Source organism: Dermochelys coriacea, chromosome 9 (assembly GCF_009764565.3).
Source record: "Dermochelys coriacea isolate rDerCor1 chromosome 9, rDerCor1.pri.v4, whole genome shotgun sequence".
Classification (NCBI taxonomy): Eukaryota; Metazoa; Chordata; order Testudines; family Dermochelyidae; genus Dermochelys; species Dermochelys coriacea.
Window position 1 is genome coordinate 16,056,180 of NC_050076.1, and position 24,224 is coordinate 16,080,403.

General features: G+C 42.3%; 1 protein-coding gene across 7 annotated transcripts in view; it reads left to right on the forward strand.

The window, feature by feature from the left end:
* Positions 1–24,224, forward strand: part of PLD1 (phospholipase D1) — a 125,772-nt gene that overhangs the window by 21,178 nt on the left and 80,370 nt on the right. For 2 of the 7 annotated variants that reach the window (XM_043492205.1, XM_038416833.2), the window contains exon 1: positions 2,600–2,780. The exons of 4 other annotated variants lie outside the window; for them this stretch is intronic. The gene's annotated coding sequence lies outside the window, so the exon portion shown is untranslated. Of the gene's footprint in view, positions 1–2,598; positions 2,781–24,224 lie in introns of those variants that run through there. One more of the 7 variants, XM_043492209.1, reaches the window with a different exon arrangement.

Genomic DNA, 24,224 nt, shown 5'->3' on the forward strand with positions numbered 1-24,224 from the left:
ATCTAAAATGTTTGTTTCCCCTTGCTGCTGGTTCTGCAGTAATAATTCTTTCTGCCAAAATAAAGTAGACTTAATAGGAGAGAAGACAAACGTACATTATCTGAGTTAAAGCTTATGAGCTTGGAATGATTTGCCAGAACTCTGTTAGCAGCTGCAATAGATGTAAGGAAATTGAAATTAATTCTTGGGTAAAATTAAGAAGCAAGTAGCTTTGAGTGGTGGGTGGTCCATGAAATTGGTGCTGGGACAGAGAGATTTCACTCTGTTTCCAGAGTGTCCCCTCCTGCACAAGAGCATGCAGAGGGGAACAAAGTAATGGGGAAATGCCACAGCTCCATTGGAGGAAGAAGCCACTTGTTCTCCTGTCGCCATCCCAGTCCATGGTCCTGGCAAGCATGTGGTGTGAGCAAAGGCAGAACTCAAATCGACAGCTGGGGCCAGGAATCCGGGCCCACAAATCACAGCCAGCTACTCTGACAGACTATCCTGCCACCCCTTTCCACCCACAGCAGCATGGCTGGTGCATTAGCATGCAGTGTCATTGGCTCATAGCTGAATGCTGTGCTCTGTGACACTGCAGCTTTCCCTGCAAACTGATTTATGTGCAGTGTAGCATGACTTCCCCTCCCCAGGACTGCTTCTTGCAGGGGAGGCAAGGTGATGTTACAGAGGGGGGTGCAGCATTCCGCACAACTACTTGTCTTTTTCATAGGGTTCAACCAGGATTTCCATCACAGATTTGTGCCCCTCCTTGCTGCAGATCGGTAGGAGCCTCTGGACTTCTGAACCCCATTTACACTGGTCCAAGAATCAAGCTTGCTGAACCATTTTAAATCACAGCTTTCAGTGGATGCAGGCTAACTCAATTTAAAACCAGTGGGGCTGACTGGTGTGAACTGAGATAAGCAATGTTCAAAACCAGTTGGGAAGCCCAGTCTAGATTTTCAAACTTGGTTTTAAATGTCAGGTGGACTTATCTACATTGGCTAAACAAACCATGTTTAAACCAAGTTAGAAGAAATGCACATGAATCAGTTCAGTTAACATGATTTGAGACCTGTTGTAAATGAAGCTTTTATTGGTAATTTGGATCTTGTTCAGGGATTTGTTTTACCCACGGGGAAAAATTAGCGGGTGCTCCGCACCCATCGGCAGCCAAGCTCCCCACTCCTCACCTCCTTCTCCCCACTTAGAGCACCACATCCCCATTCCTCCCGCTCTCTCCCAGTGCTTCTCGCCCCACCCCCTCGCCACTTAACAGCTGTTCGGTGGTGCTTAGGACTTTCTGGGAGGGAGGGAGAGGAGCAGGGACATGGCCTGTTCAGGGGAGGAGGCGGAGAAGAGGCAGGGCAGGGGCGGGGACTTGGGAGAAGGGGGTGGAATGGGCATGGGACAAGGGCAGGGCAGGGGCAGGGGCAGGGCCAGGGGTGGGGGGGATGGGACTAGGAGCAGGGGGGCGGGTGAGCACCCTCCGGGCAGAGGGGAAGTCGGCACCTATGACTGAAGTAGGTGACGTTACTCTGGATTTACCAGAGTAGAACAGAGGTTAGGGTCTGTTCCCAAGTTTGTTTTTATGTGATGCAAGTTTGATGGTCATAATTTAGTTCCTAGCAGACAAGTGTTTCCTTCTCAAAAACCACAACCCCTTATAGCAATCTCAGCAAAGAGGCAGGCATGAAGTTTGAATTACAGTATCCACCTCTCTTAGGCTGCATTTACATGGGCAAGGTTCAGACTCATGAGTCTTCTATAGGGCAGGTGCAGAGAAGCTGTAGTAGTATTGGACAGGTTTTAGGCATTTTTACTCGACTGTTCTGTGTTTTTACAGTATTTAGCACAGTAGGGTCCTGGTCCATGACTAGGGCTTTGTGGTAATACAAATAATAAATAATAACATGTAGAGGATTTTTGTTTCCCTGACTGTCAGTTCAGAGCCTTACTAGGTACTAAAATACTGTTGGTCTGTCTCTCTCAAAGAAATCCGCTACTCTGCATGTTAAAAAGGGCTTTGGGAATGTGCACTTGAAATTATCTGGCTAGCTCAACATTTGGAGACTAGTACTACTCAGATCTGACCCAAATATAACCATAGTTATTAGCTTGTGATATACTAATAACATCATATGTATTTCATTCTGTGTGAACTTGCATGACTTTCTCTCCCTTCCCTCAATCAAATATACTTATTTCTTGGCTGCAGTAGCTGGAAAACTGACTTTCCCTTGTGGTTTATATGAGGAGAGGACAGAGGAGAAAATTGTTCCCTTCTCTCAGGGCCAAATTCTCCTCTGAGTTACAGCACTTAAGTCTGAAGTAAAATAAGTTGAGTTAGTATGGTTACACGGGTATCAATGTGGAATAACTAAGAGCAAATTTTGTCCCTAAACATTCACCATTTGTTGCATGTTTGGCTGTAATAACAAGTACATAAAATAAAAATGTAGCAAAAATCATTAGCTCGCTCTGCCTGTGGCTTTTTCCCCCCTCCCTCTCTCTGTTTCCCAATATTCTAATTAACATATGGGGAGTGGTTTTCACTTTATTTACAATGCTCATAGGCTAAAGTACCTTGGGGGTTGGGCCTGCCTCAATTTGCCTGTAGGGAGTCAGCCTGAATACTTGAACTGAAGCACTTAGGAAGATGCAGCTTTTCCTGTCTGTGCAGATTTCTGTGTGGTTATTTTTCTTACAGTAACATTGTGCTGGATATTCACTTAATAGGAAAAGAGGGTTTTCATTTTAAAAGCATCATGAGGCACCTACTTTCACAGGGGCAAAAGGTTAGTAAAGAAAGATTTGAAGTTATTCACGGATTGCCAAACGTCATTTTCTTTCATTGTATTTATTGCCAAGCTAACATGGAACAGCTCATAGAGCAATGCTGTCAGATCATTGCTTTATGTCTGCGGGGGCTGGGAAGGAGTAGCAATTTTAGAATTTTTCAGAAAGAAAAGTTAAAATACTTAAATGTATGTTGGTGCTTTTCAAATTTATACATTGATTGGATATTGCCTTTTTTTAGTTGTGTAGAAGCTGGGAAGCCAAGTTCAAAGGTATTGCCCTTGTTTGTAAAACTGTACAGTACACTTTTAGACGGACTTTTCTTTGTAACCTTCCACACTTTAAATGTGGTATGACTGACTTTTTGTCTGTGATGCTGAGCGCCCCGCTCTCACTGATGTCAAAATGGAAGCTGTGGGCGTTTTTCATTCCCTGAAAATTATTAACGTCTTAATAGTTTCAAACAGTGCAATATTTTAATGTGAACTTGAGATGTCCTGTACATTGAATTAGGAGTGTGCTGCACTTTGACCAGTGTAGTTTCAAAGTGACAGTGAAAGAGTCATTTTAGCATTATATCTTTGGACAGCTGCCAGCTCAGAATATTGGGTAACAGTGGGCATTTCTCTTGACACATTTGAACAACCACTACTGCTCAACTAAGGACCTGGAGGAAGAACAGTTTGACTAGTCAGAAGTTGAGGTTTCTTTGCCTGTTTGTATTACTGTTCCTTTGCTTGATGTGAGTTTAAGATGCTCTGTCTCCAAAACTGGAGCCTGGTCTTGGAAGGTGCTAAGCAATAAACACTAGGCATAAATGCTGCCCAAATTCAGACCTAGTGCAACTCTGTTGACTTCAGGGGAGTTGTTGCATCTTTTTTTCCCCGCAGGGCTGAATTTAGCTGATCATTCATAACAAGAATATATGCATTATGTGTTAGTATCTACAGATCCTGCTCTTAATTGCACCAGTGCAACCTTATTGAAGTCACTAAGGTTACATGGAAGTATCTGTGTGTAGAGTTTGACCCCTTCTGTTTCATTATAATCTTATAAAATGAATAACCTTTAGAAATAAAACTAAATAAGGAGTACAAATGATAATGGGACCTATTGATAAAAATCAAATCAAAATGTCATCGAGTGACCGTTACGAATATGTGGAAAGCACCTATTCCTAAAGGTCTTGCTACTCAGTAAATCATAAGGGTTGGATTTTTCAGGAGCCGCTGTGGGAGTTAGGCATCCAGCTCTCACTGAGAGTCAACTCTAGGATGTATAATAGATTTCAAAATCCATCTCATGGGACCTGATCTAAAACCTGTTCAGATATTTGATTTAGTCAAGGTGCGTATTTTAAAAGTCCCCATTTCAGGATCATGGGAAACTTTTTATGTGGATGTGTCCCTGCTAATGTTGCTGAAAAAGACTGTAATGTAAATAAATTAAGATTTACTGTGCTTAAACTGTTCTTTCATTTCCCAGAAACATGCACTTCTTCCATTAAAGATACACCTGTAAGTGTGTTGTAGCTAATGGAATTAGGTCTACACCTAGCGTGCTCACAGCTGATGACAGAGCAATTTTTGCAGTCACAATTTTGTCCTTTTAAAACTGCTGTGCATGTTAGTTTATGTAAAATACTTTTCTTGTGAAATGATCCACTATGTCATGAAGCAGAATAGATCATATGACATAAACATACAATTTTACTAGCTCTGTAACAGTAACAAAGTGTGAGGGCCTGATATTGTTAACCTACAGAATCTTATGAAGTTTTCTTTTTTCTATGGATGAGTCTACTTTAAGGAAAATAATCATGATTCAAATGGGATTGCCCTCCTCAACCAGGGATTTTTTTTTTACAAGTGACTTCACAAAAAAAGCTAAGAAAATAGGTTTCAGCTTTGCATATTTTATCCATCTATTACAAATTATTGACACATTTTTTTTCACACAGTTGTTAACTCTGCAGTCTGGTAGAAATGATCTTAAATCAATTTGTAAACCTGCTGGAAATTAGAAGCATAAGATATGCATTTTGCTGCCATAGATTTTTATTCAAAGCCGTTTATATTTATTCAGATTTCTAAGAATTTCTTTTCTGCATACATTGGATGAGGGTCTGGAAGAAAGCCCTTTCCAAAAATAGCCCACATGAGCCCAAAAACATTGCAATAGTTTAACTCGTTCTATTCTGGTCTATTATGCTGTCTTTATTGCAAAATGGTGTGTTTTTATATCAAGATAGCTATGTCATTGTAAAACACATTCTTTTTTCCTTAGTGAAGACCCATCCCTAACAAGATGTGTTTCTAATTCTATTTAGAGAATTCACGTTAAAACAGCAGTGAAGACATGACAACTCGCCTTTTAACTCAGGTTAGCAGTTTGAGTAAAAGCCTTTAGGGCAATATGGCATTGAACTTGTACTGCTAATCTGAGTTAAAGCCAAATTGCTGTGTCTTCACTGCTATTTTATCCTGAGTTATCTAACACAGATTTGCTCACCCAAGTTAAGAGCACACTTGTTATTTGCCTGAGAGTGGGGATAAGTGTAAATGCGATCGATGGTCCTAAAACTGAATGGCAGGTGTGTGACATTGCTAAACAAAATGGTCTGATTTCCTCCATGGGTGTTTTTTTCCTGGACGGTGTAATGTTAGTGTTTGAATCGTCTCACTTTCCGTTTTTGCTACTCTTGTTTTATTGACCATTTTTGTACAACATTTTCCTCTCTTTATTACCTTGCCCTCACAAGTCCTGTTCTGTGGAAACACACCCTGAGGGGCTGAACATGACTCACTCCTGAGCCATCAAGATGCTCTTGCATCATTTTGGCTAGAGCTGCACAGAGGAAGTCACATTTTGGTTTAGGTTTTTACAAAACCTTTGTTGGTCAGGTTTTTATTTTTACAGAACCTAAGGGGAGTTCAGGTCTGGTTCAGTTTTCTCTGGAGGGCAGGCCACAGAGAGAGGGATGCTTCAGATAAATGTTTCTGGTTTGGTCCATCATAAGTTCACCATGAGAAAGTGACACAAAGCCTCACCTGGAGACCAGTACTTTTGTTTACCTATTTGATTCTGTGTAAGCAAAACTGAGCTTGATTTTGTTTAGCACAAGAGAAATAGATGGTCCGATGTTGAAAACTGCATGGTATTTCCAGGAAGCTTGTTTGTTCTCTTTTCTGCTATCGTGGACTTTGGTTTCATTAATAAAAACAGGTGTCACCACCAGGTGTACGACGACAGTACACACACTCCGCCAACCCCATTTCCATTTACTTGTGAAAGGGATGGGGAAGTGGCCTTGCAGAACTGTGAGGTTGTCTGAGAGAGAGACTCCAATTAGTCCAGGTCAGCTGTGGTCCCCACCGACATTTCCCTCAGCTTCTCCTTTGCCTTCAAAAACAGAGTCTAGATCTGGATAGCCCTGCCTTCCTGCTGAGCTCCTGGATCCATGTGAAGCTGCTAGAATTGTTGGTAGGCCCCTCTGTCCCAGTGGGACAATTGTCTAAAAACTCAGTCAGGGACCTTGTGGAGATTTTTCTCCCTTTCCCCATCCTGAGTGTTTCTTTGCAGGAAGGGGCAGTTGGCCTCACTGATCTTTACACAGTTTTTATTTGCTTGGGCAAACTGCTGTTGACATTGTCGAGAGTTTACTGAGAGAGGATTGAGTAGACAGCAGGCTTTGGCCTGCGGTTACTTTTCATTAAGTGTCAACGCTATACTGGGTAAAGCTGGAAAAAAGACACATGCTGCCCTGGAAAGGTTTACAGTTGAAGAGGTTTCTGAGTGTATCCTCTCTTCTGTTCCTCATACTCCTTGAACTTCCTCTCCACTCAGGCTAGCTGCGGTGCTGCATTGAGTGGGGAAGCAGCAGCAGGAGAACCAGTGAGTGGGAGGAGGAGGGCAAGCACATTTCTCTCCTTACTCTCACAGCTCCGTACCTTCTGTGCCAAGGACGGTGTAGCAGCACCGCCTGTCAGTAATATATAAACATATGCGTTTGCACAGGAACAGATGCCTATCTGTGATCTTAGTATTGCCAAGTACTGCCTTAGTAGTTCAAAAATTATGAGTTAACCCACCCCCCAAATTATGAGATTGTCTTAAAATCATGAGATTTTAAAAAATAATAAAAAATATGGAGTTCTTCTTATTTGCGTTCTGGGATAGGAACCTTTAGGGTTCACATTTTCAAGCTTTTCTCTGTAGCCATTACGGCCTAGATCTTTTTTTTTTTTTTTTTTTTAAATGAAAGCTGAGATTCTCACCTAATCACATGATTCCGGGAGCTGGGGATTTAACATCACCAAATATCATAAGACTTGCTATGAAATCATGAGAGCTGGGAACACTGGATCTGTACATTATTCAATGGTACTATCCCAGGGATTCCATGTAGTGTCGGGATCATGTCTAAGTCAAACCTGGCTCAGATGTATCACTCATCCCAAGAACATGCTGCCCACAGATGCTTTCTAGATCATTAAAGTCAATAAGCAATATAAATGGAAGATTAGATAATCAAAGCCCAAACCTGTTTTTCATTTGTCAGACAACTCGCCCGCTCTAGGATTTTTCAGAGGCGCTCTAATCTCTGAGAAAACCATCTGTCTAAATAGGAGTGGAAAGTGACTTCTGTGAGTTTGTCCTTGTGTATGTGTGTTTATGTTTGGTGGATGCATGAGAACAGAACGTCTCTAAACAATCTGTGAATATTTCTACTTCTCCCGAAGAGAAGAGAAAGATGAGACGCAGGCAGAAAGATGAATCATTTATGCCTAGAAGAACAAAAGCTTATTATATACAAAATAACTCCATTATTCACATGGGCAAAAGCAGGGAAGGACCCTGCCACTCTAGACGTTGTGTTTGAACCAAAATTTGCTAATACTGAGATTAGGGACAGGGCAAAGTGATAAAGTAACATAGGAGTAATGGCATTATTACTTCTATTATAGTAGTTCCCAAAGGTCCCATTGGGCTAGGCACTGTAATGACATAGAGTAAGGTTATTTCTTCACTATCAGAAAGGTGTAGGTTTTTATATTAAGATAGCTAACTTGAGGTAGTGCTCTCTCTCAGGGCAGGTCTATACTTAAAACTTTGCATTGGAGCAGCTGTACCTATGCAGCTGTGTTGCTGTAGCACTTGAGTGAAGACGCTCCTATGCTGACTGGAGAGAGCTCTCCTGTTAGCATAGTTAATCCACCTCCCAAGACCTGGTAGCTGTGTCGCCGCTGATGTAGTGCTGTCTACACAGGGGGTCAGATTGGTATAACTACGTTGCTCAGGGGAATGGATTTTTCATATAGTGTAACTACATCGCACAGGCAACATAGATCTGTAGTGTAGATCAGATCTCAGTGTCTTTCCAGTGAAGACATGATCTGAGTGTGGGGATCAATATAAATGTGATGGTCCTAAATCTGATAGGTCGGTGTGGCATTGCTAAACTAGACAGTTTGATTTCTCCTGGGTCTGTGTTTCCTGGACTATCTATTATCTCAGCTAGCTAGCACTTCTGAACGGGCAATAGTTCACATATTTTGGTTTTTTTTGTTCCTTTTGTTTTACTGATAGTTTTCTGCAATATTTTCCCCTCTTTATCACCTTGAGTTGCTGTCTTTCTGATCTCCTGCATCTACGAAACATAAACACATGTGCACAAAGACAATCCTAGTGAGACAAGGCTCAAGTAGCTTTTATGTTAATCAAGGTAAACTTGCAAGTGTGGGGGGTATAGTATTGACCTCGACTAGCTACATTGCGGAAAAAAAGTCTCCACCTGTGTTTGTCTCCACTCGGATTTTACAGCAGTAGCTTTTGGTGAAGACATAACCATGGAGTAAGAGACAGTCCATGCCCTGAAGAGCCTAGAGTCTAAATAAACAAGACACACAAAGGTGTACCAGAGATATAACATACAAGCAGAATTAACAATGTGAGGTTAATAATCCTATTAATATTTTGCAGAAGGAGGGAACGTGCATCTTTCCATTTCATATGCTTAACAAGCTGAGTTGTGGTTATTACTGCAGGAGAAGATTTTTCCCGTCCCAAGAGAGTTTCAAGATTACAACATTTTTTCCCCATCCTGAAATGAGACAAAAGTATCAAAATCTTGAAAGCTTTCATGAACCTATTGTGACGGGTTCGGTCACAGAGAACCCCTTGGGACTGTCACCTGATGTACTGAAACTACTCTGAGCCCGTTTTCTTTGCCAATTTGGGACTTCAGAACCCTGTCTCGTTGAGCCAGATATGCTAGTCTGCTACAAACACAGACCCAGGGTTTGAATCACGCCCCCAAAGCTGCAGACTTAACTGAAAACAGCTCAGCAAGTACTCCTGTCTCCAGCACCCAGACACCCAGCTCCCAATGGGATCCAAAACCCAAATAAATCCGTTTTACTCTGTATAAAGCTTATACAGGGTAAACTCATAAATTGTCCGCCCTCTATAACACTGATAGAGAGATATATACACGGCTGTTTGCTCCTCCAGGTATTAATCATAGAATATTAGGATTGGAAGAGACCTCAGGAGATCATGTAGTCCAATCCCCTGCTCAAAGCAGGACAAACACTAACTAAATCATCCCAGCCAAGGCTTTGTCAAGCCATGCCTTAAAAACCTCTAAGGATGGAGATTCCACCACCTCCCTAGGTAACCCATTCCAGTGTTTCACCACTTCTAAAAAAATGTTTTAACTTTTTTCACATCAGCATCAGCAGAAGTGGAATCAAGCCATTATTTTCCTGACTTACAACTGTGCTGCTGTAGTGCTCAGAGTGTAGATGCTTCCTATATTGATGGAAGGGGTTTTCCCACTGATGTACATAATCCATCTCCCTGACAAGCAGTAACTAGGTTATAAAATGATTCTTCTACCGGGATTAGGTCTGGTTAACTACAGTGTTCAGAGGTGTGATTTTTTTTTTTCCATTCCCCTGAGCGACATCGCTAAGTCAGCCTATGTTTTAAGGGCAGTCCAGGGCTGAGTGGCTCCATATCAAAACATAATGGGCCTGTTTCTTGTTGCTCTGAACCTGAAGATGTTATTTATACCAGTGCAAAGTGGGTTTTACATCTGCTTAATGTTTTACATCTGCTTCACCCTCTCTTCACTGTGGTGTAAATGATTACACAGGGTGCAGGACAACGGAGGATCAGGCTTGTTTGTACCTAATATTTCTGGATATGCAAAGGATAAAGGAAGTGACTTGGAGACTGAAGGACAGATCTTTATCACAAACTAGCATTGCAGTGCAAGGAAACAAAAGGCACTATCACTCAACAGATCAGCTCTGTGGCATTCTTTGTCCAAACCTGTGCAGGTGGATGATTCACTGTATCCTTGCTTTTCCTGGCCGCTGTTTCATGCAGTAACGTGTCTTGAACCATTCTCACGCTTTCATGCTACAAACCCCATTGGTGAGGTGCCTTTATAGTTCTTAATCCTTTTACCTAGGAACATTACTAATGTGTAAAGGATCAGACACCTTAGAGTTGCTTTCCAGATACTTCTCCAAGCTCTCTGAAATGATACCATTTTTGTCTGTTACTCTGAGTCACACAGACATATTTGTTTCTCAGCCTTTTTTTTCTTCATTTGTGAAATCGAGTCCACTTTTTAGCGTGCTCAGTTGCTGCACCTTGTCTCAAATTACACTGTAAACACTTTGGGGGCAGTGATTGTCTTTTACCTATTACGCACTACAAGTCAGGCCCATTTCTGATTGAGGCCTCTGGATCCAGGGTTCAGAGACCAAAATGGTAATATTATAATCCGCACTTCTGACAGGGTATAAATAACTTGTGATAGCCTAATCATTTCCCTAACAACACATTGTGATGTCAAGTGATCTCACTGTACAAATGAAACAGAGATATTTGGGTTGAGAGAGACTGAGCTTTATTATTGTTCTGTTACACAAGAAAATAAATAGCTCGTAGAATCATTTTATTTTGTACAAATGTGTTCTCTTTATTCAGTGTTGAAGTCTTTCAGGAAAATATACTTATGTGGTTCCTTTGGCATGTTTCTATAAAGAATGCAAAACATGCATTGTTTGGTATTTTCTTGAATGCTCAATCAGAGACACTTAACATGTCAGAAAAAGAAAAGGAGTACTTGTGGCACCTTAGAGACTAACAAATTTATTAGAGCATAAGCTTTCGTGAGCTACAGCTCACTTCATCGGATGCATTTACGAAAGCTTATGCTCAAATAAATTTGTTAGTCTCTAAGGTGCCACAAGTACTCCTTTTCTTTTTGCGAATACAGACTAACACGGCTGCTACTCTGAAACTTAACATGTCAGCACTCAGATCTACCTAGTGAATTTCAACTGTTACCTCTCAGTCATGCTTAAAGGGCCATGGAAACAATCTAAACTAGAGAATGCTATCCTGAAGCAGTATGTAACACACATACTTGTCATGCAGAAATTTGTCTCTGGTCTTTATCAGTTTTCTGAGTGCATGATCATGTGATCTTTGCGTGGTAAGGATTGCTGGATTGGGCTTTAAAAGGCTATAAAGTCTGAAAATATGAAATCCTATGAAACTCATGCTTTTGAAAAGAACATCTAATTTATTATATATTAAAAATCAGTGCTCTAAGGGTCAGATCCTAAGCCCATTAAAGTAAATGGAAATATTCCCACTGACTTCCATGAGCTTTGGATCGGACCCTTACAGTATAACAGATGGTCCATGGCCACTTAGAAATGTTTACTGAGAAAGAAATTCATAAGATCGGGCCTGATCACACTGAGTTTTTAATGAGATTGTGGCTATTTGGCTAGTGGGAAAAGGAGCAAACAAGACGTGGGTGTCTATGTCTGAGCCCTAGTATATTTTGTTTCTCCCTACCCCCCAAGTATTTCTTGTGTATTTGCCGAAATTGTCCATTGAAAGCCTGCTGAGCAGTAATACTCCAAACGGGCACAACAACTGACAAGAAGTAATATTTAATCTGTTGTTATATTATTGGAAGTGTGTAGGTAACCACTTGGCAGCAGGGCTGATGGGTTATACATTTAAGTACATTGGCAATATTTATGATGCTCTGGTTTCCTTGATGATGTAATACTCTGTTTTGTTTTAAGGAATCCTAAAAAGATTTCTGCTGGCAATGTCAATCAGTCTATTGCATGCTACTTTGCAAAAATCTGCTGGTGTTTAGTTTTATTTAATTTAGAAACAAACAGACTCCTATTCTGCCAGCTCTTTCTTTATAATTAATGATTACTGTTTAATAGGCCTGTTTCTGATCTCAGTTGAACAGGTGAAAATCTGAAGCTAATGCGGTCATTCTGGATTTACACCAATTTAACTGAAATTGGAATCTAACCATTTAAGTTTTATAACGGTCTGTTCATCTTTAATGCAGAAAATGCATCCTAGTTTCCTTCTCTCTCTTCCCTCCCTTTTTGATATTAACTCCTTCAGTACCGTGCCTCCAATTAATAAGTCCATAAGTGCTTATTCTTGTCAACTGTTTGTCATAATTTCTAATTGTAAACCTATGGGGACCCCAAAATGCCCATACAATGAATATATTCCCAAGGACCCCAGAAGGCTATGCAAAAGCCTACAGGACAACGGTTTTGCTACATGAGCCCAGTTTACAATCCCTTTGTGCACGTCTTCTAGTATTTCCCGAAACAGATCACATTCCCCAATTCTGCAATCCTTGCTGACACAAGCAGTCCCTAATCTTACGAGCAGTCCCCTAAAAGGCTGTGGCAGTAATCCCATGAGCAGGGACTATTTATGTAAGGGTTGGAGGCTCACATCTCCAATTCCTTTTTAGGGACAGCTTGGGAAGAAAATCAGCAGTTTAGCATCTGGATTCCCAGTTCAAAGAAGCACATATCTAGCCTGCTGGTGCAGGAGCTGCTGCGTGTAGGACCCGAGCTGGTGAATAAGTTTTCAGGCATTTGGTTTAGCTACAAGAGGGCACCTATAACTTTAATTTGCTAGAGAAAGGGCAAAATGCAGTGATTCACAAGACTTTACACTACCATTGATCCATGTCAGGAACTGCCAGTGACATCAGTGGGCATTCCATCTACAGAGGGGAAAGTCCTTGGCCCACAGTTACATTCAGCAAGGACTGTTTTTTCGTTATGTGTGTATATAATGCTGAGCAGAGTAGAGTCCAAATTGGGTCCTCTAGGAATTACTGCTACACAAATAAATAATAAAATGAATGAAAATGGAAAGTTATGGCCTCACATTAAGATATGAGTTATTACTAGTAAGTTGCAAACTTTATGTAAACAGTAGAGCTGAAAAGAGCATTACAGAGATGAAGTTTGAAAGACTCTGGAGTATCAGTAATAAGTAGGATGATGGTGAATGTAGCAATTTGTTAAGTGAGTTGACCAGAGAGCTAGATTTTTTTTTCAGAACGGAAGTAGATTTCATACTATGTACTGGACTCAGCTGTATTCTCTCTTTTGTTACAAAGGGCTTTAGAACGAAAGGTGTTTCTGCAACAGTAGGAAGGAAGTCAAGAAAATTGAATACATTTATCATAATCGTAACTCACTATCTTTAGTGTATCTCTGAGAGCATAAGTTCATCAAGGTCATGTGAAACAGAAGCGCAATGAATATAGCACTTACTTAAACCAGGGAGTAGCAGTCTGGGAAAATGGAATTTACAGGAGTTGGAGTTCCTTTTTCTTCATATAGGGAGGTTAACGAAATCATCAGGGTAAAAGAGGAAACAGAATATCACTAGTGGAGGTCAATGTGACAGCCAGCAGAATAACAGGAGCTCAGTTGCCCAGTGAACTCAAACAGAGGAGCATGTGGCCAAGGTGCCTCCTTATGCTTCTGCATGGGTTATTTTCATTGTTGGTTTGTGTGTAGGGAGTGAATACCTGCACAAGTGTGTGTAGGGGTATGTGGAATGAGCAGGCAAGGGTGGGGAGTGGGCAGCTGAGTTGTCTTGCTAGACTACCCTTCATAAAGAACTGAGAAGGGTGCATGAAATTTTGATATCTAGTGCCAAATTCAGCCCTGGAGTAAGTAGGTGCAGCTTAGTTAAAGGCAGCATACCAGGGCTGAATTTGGCTCTTCTGAGTTATGGGAAATACTGTAATATGTCCAATTATGCCTTAAATCCACTTAAATGCAGTTGGATTCAAATGCCAGATTGGATTCCAGTTCTGTCACTCACCACATAGCACGTGAAATTTAATGCAGAAAATACAACGTGGCAGGTGGCAATCTGTCTGTCTACCCATCCCAGAACAGTGTTGAATGACATATAAAACTTGAGCTGGTGGTGAAGCGTTTTCCTTTGTAATGTGAGCATTAAAATAATAATTAAAATCACACATTGGTTTTATAAGGTACTTGCTGTTATTTATGATAGACAAGGAAAATCTTAATACTCCAAATGCAACTAAACTAGAGGGTTGTGCGCTTAGTTGCTTCTGTAGGCCAAGTGAATAGCATAGATCAGGGCTCCTTACATCCCTCCATTGACCCCACAAGCTCCCTGTATGCCACATCTATGCCCTGTATGCCATTCCCCTCTATTTCAGGGACTCCCTGCAACTCTCCTCACCACCTCCCCTGCCAGAGGTTCTGAATATCCCCCTTGCCCTCCTCCCCTGCGTTGGCAGGCCTTTGTGTTTATTCCCAATCCTCTATACCAGGTTCTTCCAGTCCCCTCTGCCAGAGGTTCTGTGTGCTGTCTCATTCCCTGCACATAACAGAAACTCTGTGTGCCCTCCCAGTTTCCCCCCTCTGCCACCTGCCAGGGGCTCTGTGTGTCCCCCATGTCCTCAGCCCCCTCATTTTCCCCCATTCTTCCCACTTCACACCAGGGGTTCAGTGTGCCCCCATTCCAACTTCCCTCCCTGTGCCAAGGATGCTGTGTGCACTCCCAATGTCCCCTTCCCCCCATTACCTCCTTTCTTACCACTATTCTTATTTCTTTTCTTTCTAATTTAGGATCTCAAATATTGAGTAGAGCTGAGAAGGGGTGTGGTGTTATGCAGGAAGGTGCTAATGGCTGCCACCAGGTGGTTCTTCGATCAGTCCACAGTTACTGAAGCGGTTCAATTGAAGCTCTTGGCTCATCTACCCAGATGGCAGAAGCTCCATGTGTCCCCTATTTCCCCCTTCTGGTTTTACAATTTTCCCTAAAATCAATAGGGTTTTGCCTGTTGATGCCTAGAATGTTCCCTGAAATTTTAGAATTGGTCAGGCACAGCATTCAGACATTATTGCATTATAGACAGACAGACAAACAGAAAAAAATGCCATAAAGTTGAGGGTAGGTCCTTGCTTACCTTGGCCAGTTAAATAAACATAGCTCTTTGGAAGGTGCATGGACTAAAGATCAAAAGTAACTTTGTAAATTATGTATTTAGTTCTTTCCTATTTATCTAGTGTTAAATTCTCACCTCAGAAGCAGCTTTCCAAAATTCTGGACAAATTACTTATCTGAGGGACTGTCAGCAGTCATTATTAACTGGTGATATGCTTGTATTCTGCTAAAACAGCTAGCCTCAGATCTGCATGAGTATCCTGGAGGATCTCTGAAGAGGAAATATGCAGCTTTTAATAAGGCAGCTCTGGAACCAGTTTAGCATATTAGTTATTGTTGACTTTGGGAAGAATACCTTATTTTTATGAACTTAATTAGATGTGTAGCCAATAGAGAGCTGTCTGTGTGCATGATTTGACAGAGATCCAAATGCAAAATCCATTGCTCAGTGCATCCTTAGAGTTTGTGGAACTCACTAAAGGTTTTAGGTCCATAAACCAATTATATTCTACTCTCTTCATATGTATCTATTTTCATATACACCAATTCCTAAAGCTAAAGGACCAGGTTCTCAGCTGGCATAAATTGGCTTAGTTCCACTGAAGCTACCGTGATTGATGCCAGTTGGGAATCTAGCCCATTATTTGCAAATTATAGGCTTAAGAAAACAATAATTTAAAATGTGTCCAGACCTATAGAGCTGTATTCTGATCTCACTTGAACCAGTGTAAATCTGGAGTAACAGTTGAAGCCAGTGAAGTAACATCATGTAAAATTGTTGCAAGGTCAGAATCAGGTGTTCTTCTATAAACATGCATATTTTGCAAAGCATTAAAACAAAAACCAACCATTGGGAAGGGAACAGCATGACTTTGAGACAGGTCCCAAGGGTGGGGAAATGCGCTGAGTGCAATGGAAAACTGGCAGATTTCTCACTTCTTTTAAATATGAGTCCCTACCAACTCTGATGAGACAATGCATGTAAGGATAAGATGATCAATCTTTGATACAGAGAGGAGACTAAAAAAATGAAATGAACTAATAGGGCAAAACATGAGGAAAGAAGTCACAAGTGTAGAAAGGAGTCAAGTTTGTAACAGACACTTAATTGTGTCCATAAACAGTTATTTCTAGGTGAGTCATTTATTGCCACTGGAATGATAAGTACTAATGATCAATGATAAAGAATTGTGCAGTTGCAAGATGAAAGAATCAGTTTCAGCTAGATATTGACCCAGAGCATCAGAACCCACTTGCAGATAAACGGTGCTCAGTGCTCATTCAGCTCACCTGTTGCTATTACTCACTATCGGTAACAAGGTAATTTTTCTAGTGTAGAGGTGGTTTAGTCAACTGGTGTGCTGAGATTTTGTTGACCATCATTGTGTCCTTGCATTCTCCCATCTACTTGCCTTCATCCATCTGTTGTCTGTTGTCTTATACTTAGATTGTAAGCTATTTGGAACAGAGGACTATCTTTGTTCTGTGTTTGTACAGCACCTAGCACCATCGGGTCTTGGTCCATGACTTGGGTTCATTCGTGCTACCAGTACAGATAATGAATAATAATATGCAGTAATTTAAATGGAGTTACTTGTGATTTACAACAGAATCTGGCTTATAAACTCCCTACCAACTCTGAGTCTAATTCATATGATTGAGTCATAGGATTTCTGGTGCCAATGGTTAAGCATTCCCTTTATGCAGATTAGCTGACTCATGGCTTGCCAATGAGTGTCTCTCACAAGAAGAACTATAGAAATCAATAATATAAACCCAATATAGCCGAAAGGTAGCAGCTACGAGTCATCAGGAACAAGATATTGAATTCTTGCTCCTGGAGATTTTCTCATGAGTTGTACTTCTCAATAATAATTTTGTAATATGTTTATTTTGAATAGAGGTGGGCCTTAGTCATGAAATTTAGATCCAGGATCCAATCTGAATCAAAAACTGGATGGCTGTTTGATTTTGATATTCTAGTTTTGGATCAAGTCTATTTTTTATTGAACTAATAGGAATGTTTTGCAACATAAATGACTTCCTGTTTTGGGAACTGTTCTGTGCTATTAAAAAACCCCCCAGCTTTATTGTAGCATCTCTGTGTAGTCTGGTCTGGCTTCTGCTGGTTTTGCACCTGGTTTTAAAAAGTCTCCATGCACGGCTCTGCCTGCATGTTAGCCTGTCAAAATATGTGTTAAGCACATTTAATGAGACTGGATGGGGCTTTCTAAAGATCTCAATGTTGGCTTATCTCTGCCCTCACTGAAATTGATGGGATTTTTATCACTGAAGTCAGTGGGTGTAGAATTAGACCAAAGCTGAGCACTTTTGTAAATCCCTACCCTTAAATGCCATCTTCAGTTGTGATGGAGTCGATCCCCTGCTAGTGCCTGTAGTTTTCAATAAGAAATTGTTGAGACTCCATTAAAAATTAGGTTTAAAAGTTGCCTTTTTTGCATAGCATAATCTGTTCTTCCCATGAGATGAGTTCCTAATCTGCTCTTCCTGTGGAAGCCAGGCTCATACCATCATTTCAGATCTGTAGCCTTGCCTTAGAATTCTTAACGGCCTAGTCTTGAATCTTCCCAAATAGAAGTATCCTTCAGGATCTTCCATGCACGTGACAGCTGTGAGGTGAGAACAGGAAAGGAACCTTATTTAGATGAAAGTGTACAAATCTGGTCTGCTTAAACATGCTAGCTTTCCTGTGGCAGTCAGACTTAGCAGAGAATATGAGGGACCCATGACCCGCAAGACCTCCTTGTGGATGTCCATTGCCTGTTGGAGGGCTGTGGAATGACACTATGTCATTCTCCTAAGGGTATAGTCATTGGGTTGGAGGCCCTTACCCTATACAGCAGTGATGGGCAACCTGAGGCCCATCAGGGTAAGCCACTGGTGGCCCGCAAGACAGTTTGTTTACATTGACTGTCTGCAGACACGGCCTCCCACAGCTCCCAATGGCCACGGTTCACCATTCCCGGCCAATGGGAGCTGTGGGAAGCAGTGGCAGCCCAGATCCAGAGTTTCAAGACTGGAAGATGAAGAATTGGGAAGAATGTAGACAGAGGCAGGTTTCATCACAAGCAGGGCAAATGATTATTGAGGGCAATGTAGTTTGGGGGCCTTATGAGATCCTGGCTTAACTCAGCAGCAACTCATGAGCAGCAGGGGTGGAAGAAAGGGAATGCATAGTTCAGTTATTTTCTTTCCCTCTTCTGCTCTTGTTCTTGCTCAAGACTCTGAAAATCACAAGTTCTGTCTTCTCAACACCGTACACAGGAATTGAATTAGTAGACTTTAACATGGTGTCCTGCCAAAGTGCTGTGTGCTGTGACACAAAACCAAGAATGGGAACTGGGGATTTTTCTAAGAAACCTCACTGAAAGGCCAGTAAGGTGAGAGAAAGGTCATGAGAACTGAAATTAGGCTAATCAGCAGTGATTGTGGGAGTGCTTGTCTCAGTGAGGATGAGAGTGCATGCACAGCATCATATGCTGGGAAGCATTAACAGGAAATCACTGTTTCTGCTGGAAGCCAGCACTGCTAATTTGAATTTTTCCTAAATTAAGGTTATCGCATTGTCTTTGATAAGTGTTTAAAATAGTTTGTGTCAGCAGTATAACCTCATTAAAAAGTGGTGAAGGCATCGATTAGCTAACATAATAACATAACCAACTCTCATGAGTCTCATGATAAAACTACAGGATTGGCAACCCTTCGTTTGAGATGTTTCAAACCTAACGCACTTTTTTCAGGGTTAATAAAGATCATTTTTGTTCAGTCCTTTCTTCCTGTAATTAAATCCTGCTCTCAAGGGTTAGTCAGGATTTCAGATCTGTGTTTTGCTAGATGAAGAGAAGCTTGTACTAACATTCTATGATAGACAGACAATGTGACGCAGGTGGAGCAAGCTACGTTATTAGGGAGAGAACTCTGCTAGAAACTGGGCTGGCACAATGGGATGCCGCATGTACAGTATTTTACTTTTTGCCCTAGAATTTTTCTCTCTGCTCTTTCTGATTCTGTATTCACAGTCTGTCTCTTTCTCTCTCTCTCTCTCTCCTTGTTTTTCATTCTACCCTCATTTCTGCTCCACTTCACACCTTGTTCTTTCAATGGATTCCCCCCCAACCCATGTTTTAAGCCTCTAGGCAATACATGAGCCCAATAACGTTCAGAGTGGTGGTCAGCTTTCACGCTCACAATATTCAGGTATTTGAAAGAAGGCCAAACCAATCCACTGTTCTCTAGCGAAAGTTTTAGTGAGCTAAACTGCACCTGTTGGACTCAGCTCTTTGTAAAGGGCAGTATGGAGGCATGCTGCCCCTTCACTGAGACTTGGTGCTTCTCAAAGAGCCCTGGTTGTGCTGTTTGTGTGTATGTGGCGGGGAGACTTGGTGCTTCTCAGAGAGCCCTGGTTGTGCTGTTTGTGTGTATGTGGCAGGGAGGGGTAATTTGCTGTTCCCTCTGTATGGCCAGCCCGTTCTCATGGTTGACATGTAGTGGGGAAGAGGCAAGCCATGACTTTGCTCGCTCCTCGCTCCTCCCTGTTGCCTTTCCAGCAAGTTGCTTCTGGTGGCAGCAATTCAGTAGCAGCCCCTGTGCTTAGGAGCTGCCATTCTGGTCAGCCCTTAAGTAGGTCACATACGGGATGAGGTCGGGGTGGGAGAGAGACAGGGAATAGGTAGTAATTGAGCTGGTAATTTATGGCTTGTGGGCTAGATTTTTGCCACAGGGACATGACCTGTACTAAGGAATGCATGTTGCTGCCCCGTCCCAGGGAGAGAATTCTGGCTCACGGAGCCATACTTCCATCTCTGCACCTGCATTGCTCCAGGGGATTCTCCGTCTGTACCAGCAGCAAATTATCACCCCCACTGCTGCCTGTGCCAGCTGCACTCTGCTGACTTGTACTGTCTGGCTGCTACTGTGAAAGCAGATGTAGCCAAAAGAGAATTCTTCCCTAAGTTATTCACTGGCAAACAGGCCTGCTGCAGCCCCTAGCAAATAACCGGACTCATACATTTGTTAATAGTTTACCCATTAACTTATTATGTCAATTCATCTGACAAGCAGGACTCTTGTGCCTGGCACGATAAAGAACGAAGAGAAGGTGAAGATGTTATGATCAATACCGAACCCACCTTGTATATATTCATCCTTGACATAATCTCTAATGGCTTGTTTGCCATTTCTTCAAGTCAAGTCTTTATCACCTGCACAGCGGGCGATAAAGATGGAAAATCATTATTTGTGTCTATATTAACTTTTATCACGTAAACCCGGCTCTTTTGCAAGCCCAGTTGCCATCATGATTCATTGGGCTGAACTTAGAAGGATAAAACGCATCTTTTCAGACTGAAGAAAATTCTATTTCCTTTCCAGATATAAATGCAGATAGAATAAATATGCAGTGTTATGCTGCTAGTGGCCATCCCTTAATGGCATGCATATGTTAGAAGTGGCAATGTCCTAGTAAAATAATTTCACATCATAATGGTAGTGGGGCAGGAAATGAAATATACTATTATCTTGTAGGTTTGATCCACGAGCCTAAGCAAAGCTCTTACTGATGTTAGCAGTGCAGTATCAGGTCCTGTATTCAATATGAAATCACACTTATAAACTTCTCTGTGTTATTCTGTAATGTCAGTAATTGGTCTGGTGAGGTGAGCGCACTGGGAGACCCATGTTTTCTAGTGGACTGTATATTCTGATCTGGAAGCATTTGGAATTTTATAATTCTATGGAGCCAGTCATCAAACATACACACATGGTGAAACTTCTCTGGAGTCACGGGGGTGAAATTGTGCCACCATAATCGAATATGCCTTTCTGGCTGGTTTGAAAGGGCTGTCAACTGTGGCTGTAAAGACTCCAGCATACCTGTCTTCAGGTTTGAAAGGAAATCTGCTCCCATGACTGTGGTTTACGTACCATATGAAGAGCTTAGGCAGAGGCATGCAAGGAGCTAGCATAGTAGAACCATTCTAAACAGCAGGAGACAAAATGTAGGTTTCCTGGGCACAAGTGAGTTGCCTTTGCATCTGGTCATGACAAGGAGAAGTGTAACATTGTTCTTTAGGTTAATGCAGAACTCTCATTAAAGGCCAGGCTGTATAGTGATGTAGAATAGAGGATGAAAGTGTGTGGTTTGGTAGTTTTGCATTTTAAGCTATACTTTTTATTTCCTTCCTTGGACAAACGGGGCAGAGAGGTATTTAGGTGTGTTTACTTAGACAGAAAGGCATCTGACAAGTCTATGAGAGTCCTCAATGAATCTACAAGTAGCTGGAAATGTCATCCCTTTTAGCCCAGGCAAGGACTCTTTGCTACTGTGACATAAGCGGCTTCATGGATGATTGGAAGGTGTCAGAACCACTAACATGCTTAAAAATCACGCACAAAGAACTGACGCACTAGGCATGACCCTGATTTCACACTTTTATTACACACATGAAACCGAACTGATTCTGGATTTGCACTAATGTAACCGAGTGGAGAATCTGACCCCGTGTTTCTTGGCTTTGCCTGCATGAAATATGGGTATTTGCTTTCTGACGCAGCCAATCCTTTTATTTTTTAGAGTTACATAGCATTACCTTTATTTCAAGAGAGTAACAAAACAAAACTCCTTTAAATGTGTCTAAACACATGAATTATTGTTTTAAAAGGTGAAGTGAATTATTTCCAAAAGTTACAAATCCCCCTTTCCAAGCAAACGATTTAATAATCATGGCAAATATTCTGTTTGAAATTTAACAGCAGAAATGACATGTGACTCTTGTAAATCATTTCTTTGAAGTGGGGCAGATCCTCAGCTGGTATAAATGGGCTTAGCTCCATTGACTGACTTAAAACCACTCTGATTCACGCCTGCTGACAGTCTGTCACTGAGCCTTTTTAGTGTAGTTGTCAAGCTGCGTGTTTATTGTGGAGTCCTACAAAGGTTGATGGGACTCTTATTATACTGACATGTAGAAGGATATTATTTGGGGTTAAACATAACTGTGTTTAAGGACGAGGGATTTGATCCTGCATCCTTTAATCATTTTGAGCTGCACTCACACCAGAAGTCCAACAGAAGCCATGAGCTTATTCATGTGGGTAAGCCCTGCTGAACCTTTAATGAGGGTTGCAAATTGGACAGTAGGGCCGAAGGAAAATAAATCTTAAAAAACCAAACCAAACCCAGTAGCAACAAAAAGTGATGTAAGATTTTACTAGGTTTGTGTCATGTCTCGTTTTCTCCAGATTTTCCACTGACTCAAGTTACTAACAGGGGAACGAGGAGGTAGGGAGTACATTTAGTCATAATTGCAGGAAGCGCCTTCCCAAATGCTGCTGCTTAGTTGCAGATGACCTGACTCTGATGCTGTTTTTCCGTTGCTCACCACCTGCTTCTTCCACTAACATAAAGAGTATTAGGTGTAGCCGCTCATTAACAATGCAGAGATTTACTCAAGTGCTGTGTAACTTGTAACAAGCCCTTTAGAGAGGAACAATGGTCCAGTGGCTAGGACACTAGCTTGTGACTTGGGTCTCTGCTCCGTCATTGACTTCCTGTATGACCTTGGGCAAATCACTTAGCCTCTTTGTGCTTTGGGCCCCCATCTGTAAAACAGGGATAACGGCACTGCTCCCCTCCCCCAGCGGTGTTGAGAAGATAAATACATTAAAGATTGTGAGGTACATGGACAGGACCAGCCTTAGGGAAAATGGCGCCCAGGGCAAATTTGTATTTTGGCACCCCCCCACCCCTTTGCCCCTAGCTCCTGCACTACCAGCCCTTGCACCCCCTTCACCCCTGCCCCCTCCTGTGCCCTAACCCCTACACTGTTCCCCTTTGCCCCAACTCCTGCATTCCCCTCCTGCACCCCCAGGCACTGCCCCTCTTTTTACACCTTCTTCACCCCTAACCCCTGCACCCCCGTCCTGAGTCCACGTGGGGAAACTGATCTGGGTGCATGGAGCAGCTGACATTGCTGCCCGCTCTCCCCTGGAACGCTGCTCCTCTGTGCACCCCTAGGGGGCTGGGTGGTGGGGGAAGCGAGGAGCGACGTCAGGGCTCCCTGCATCCAGGTCACTTTCTCCAACCAGGCTGCATAAGGGGAGGGCAGAGAGCAGCAGCTTCTGATGCTTGCCGCACAGCAGAGCCCAGGTGGGGAAAGTGACCTTTATGCATGGAGCACTTGGTGTTGCTCCTCGCTCCCCCTCTAAACCCCCTATGGGAGCACGGAGGAATGTTGGAGGTGGGGGTGAGCTGTATCTGTGTGTCACCGGTTCCCCCGCACCGCAATGTTCCTCCGCTGGGAGGAAGCAGGGAGAAATCTGGGAGCTCCCCAGGAAGCAGTTTCTGACACTACACCAGCAGTGCACACGTTTGCACTGCCGCATGGCGCCCCCTTGACCGCCAGGTGCCCTGTGCGGCTGCCTGGGTGGTCCACCCCTAAGGCCAGCCCTGTGCACAGATACTAGGAGAGTGGAGGCCTTAGAAGATTCTTTAATACAAGGAATTGTGTTCTTTTAATCACCAAGGAAAAAGCAGGTAACAACCTCTACTGACTTTGGATGTTTCTTTCTCTGTGCAGCATTGGTTTGAAAATTTAGCTATGTATGAATCAGTTGTAGCTGGTAATGGTAGTGAACCAGACAGGGCAATGGGTTGTATTTTGTGTTTTTATCCCATGTACGATTTATTACACAATTAGCTGCACATTAATGCACTGACTGAGCAAGTTCACTCTTTGCTTTCCATTTAAAATCAGAGCAAGAGGGTGCTTCTACGGGTATGTCTACCCAGCATCTGGGAGAGAGCCTCCCAGATGGGGTCAACAGATTCATGCTAGTGGGACTTGCACTCTAAAGATCATAGGGTAGGCAGTGCTTTTACACTGCAATTCAGGCTGGAGCCCACCCTCCTCCCTAGGCTTGAGCGCCCAAGCTCCAGCCCAACCCGCAACATAAAAGCACCACCTACACAACTAGTTTTACAGCCCTTGCACTAATCTGTTGACCCGGCCTGGGAGGCTTGCTCCCAGATGCTGTGTAGACATATTCCAAGTGAGTGTCATCCAATCCCGATGAAGCCCTCATAGTTAAATCATCAGTATTTTAAATGGGAAACACAT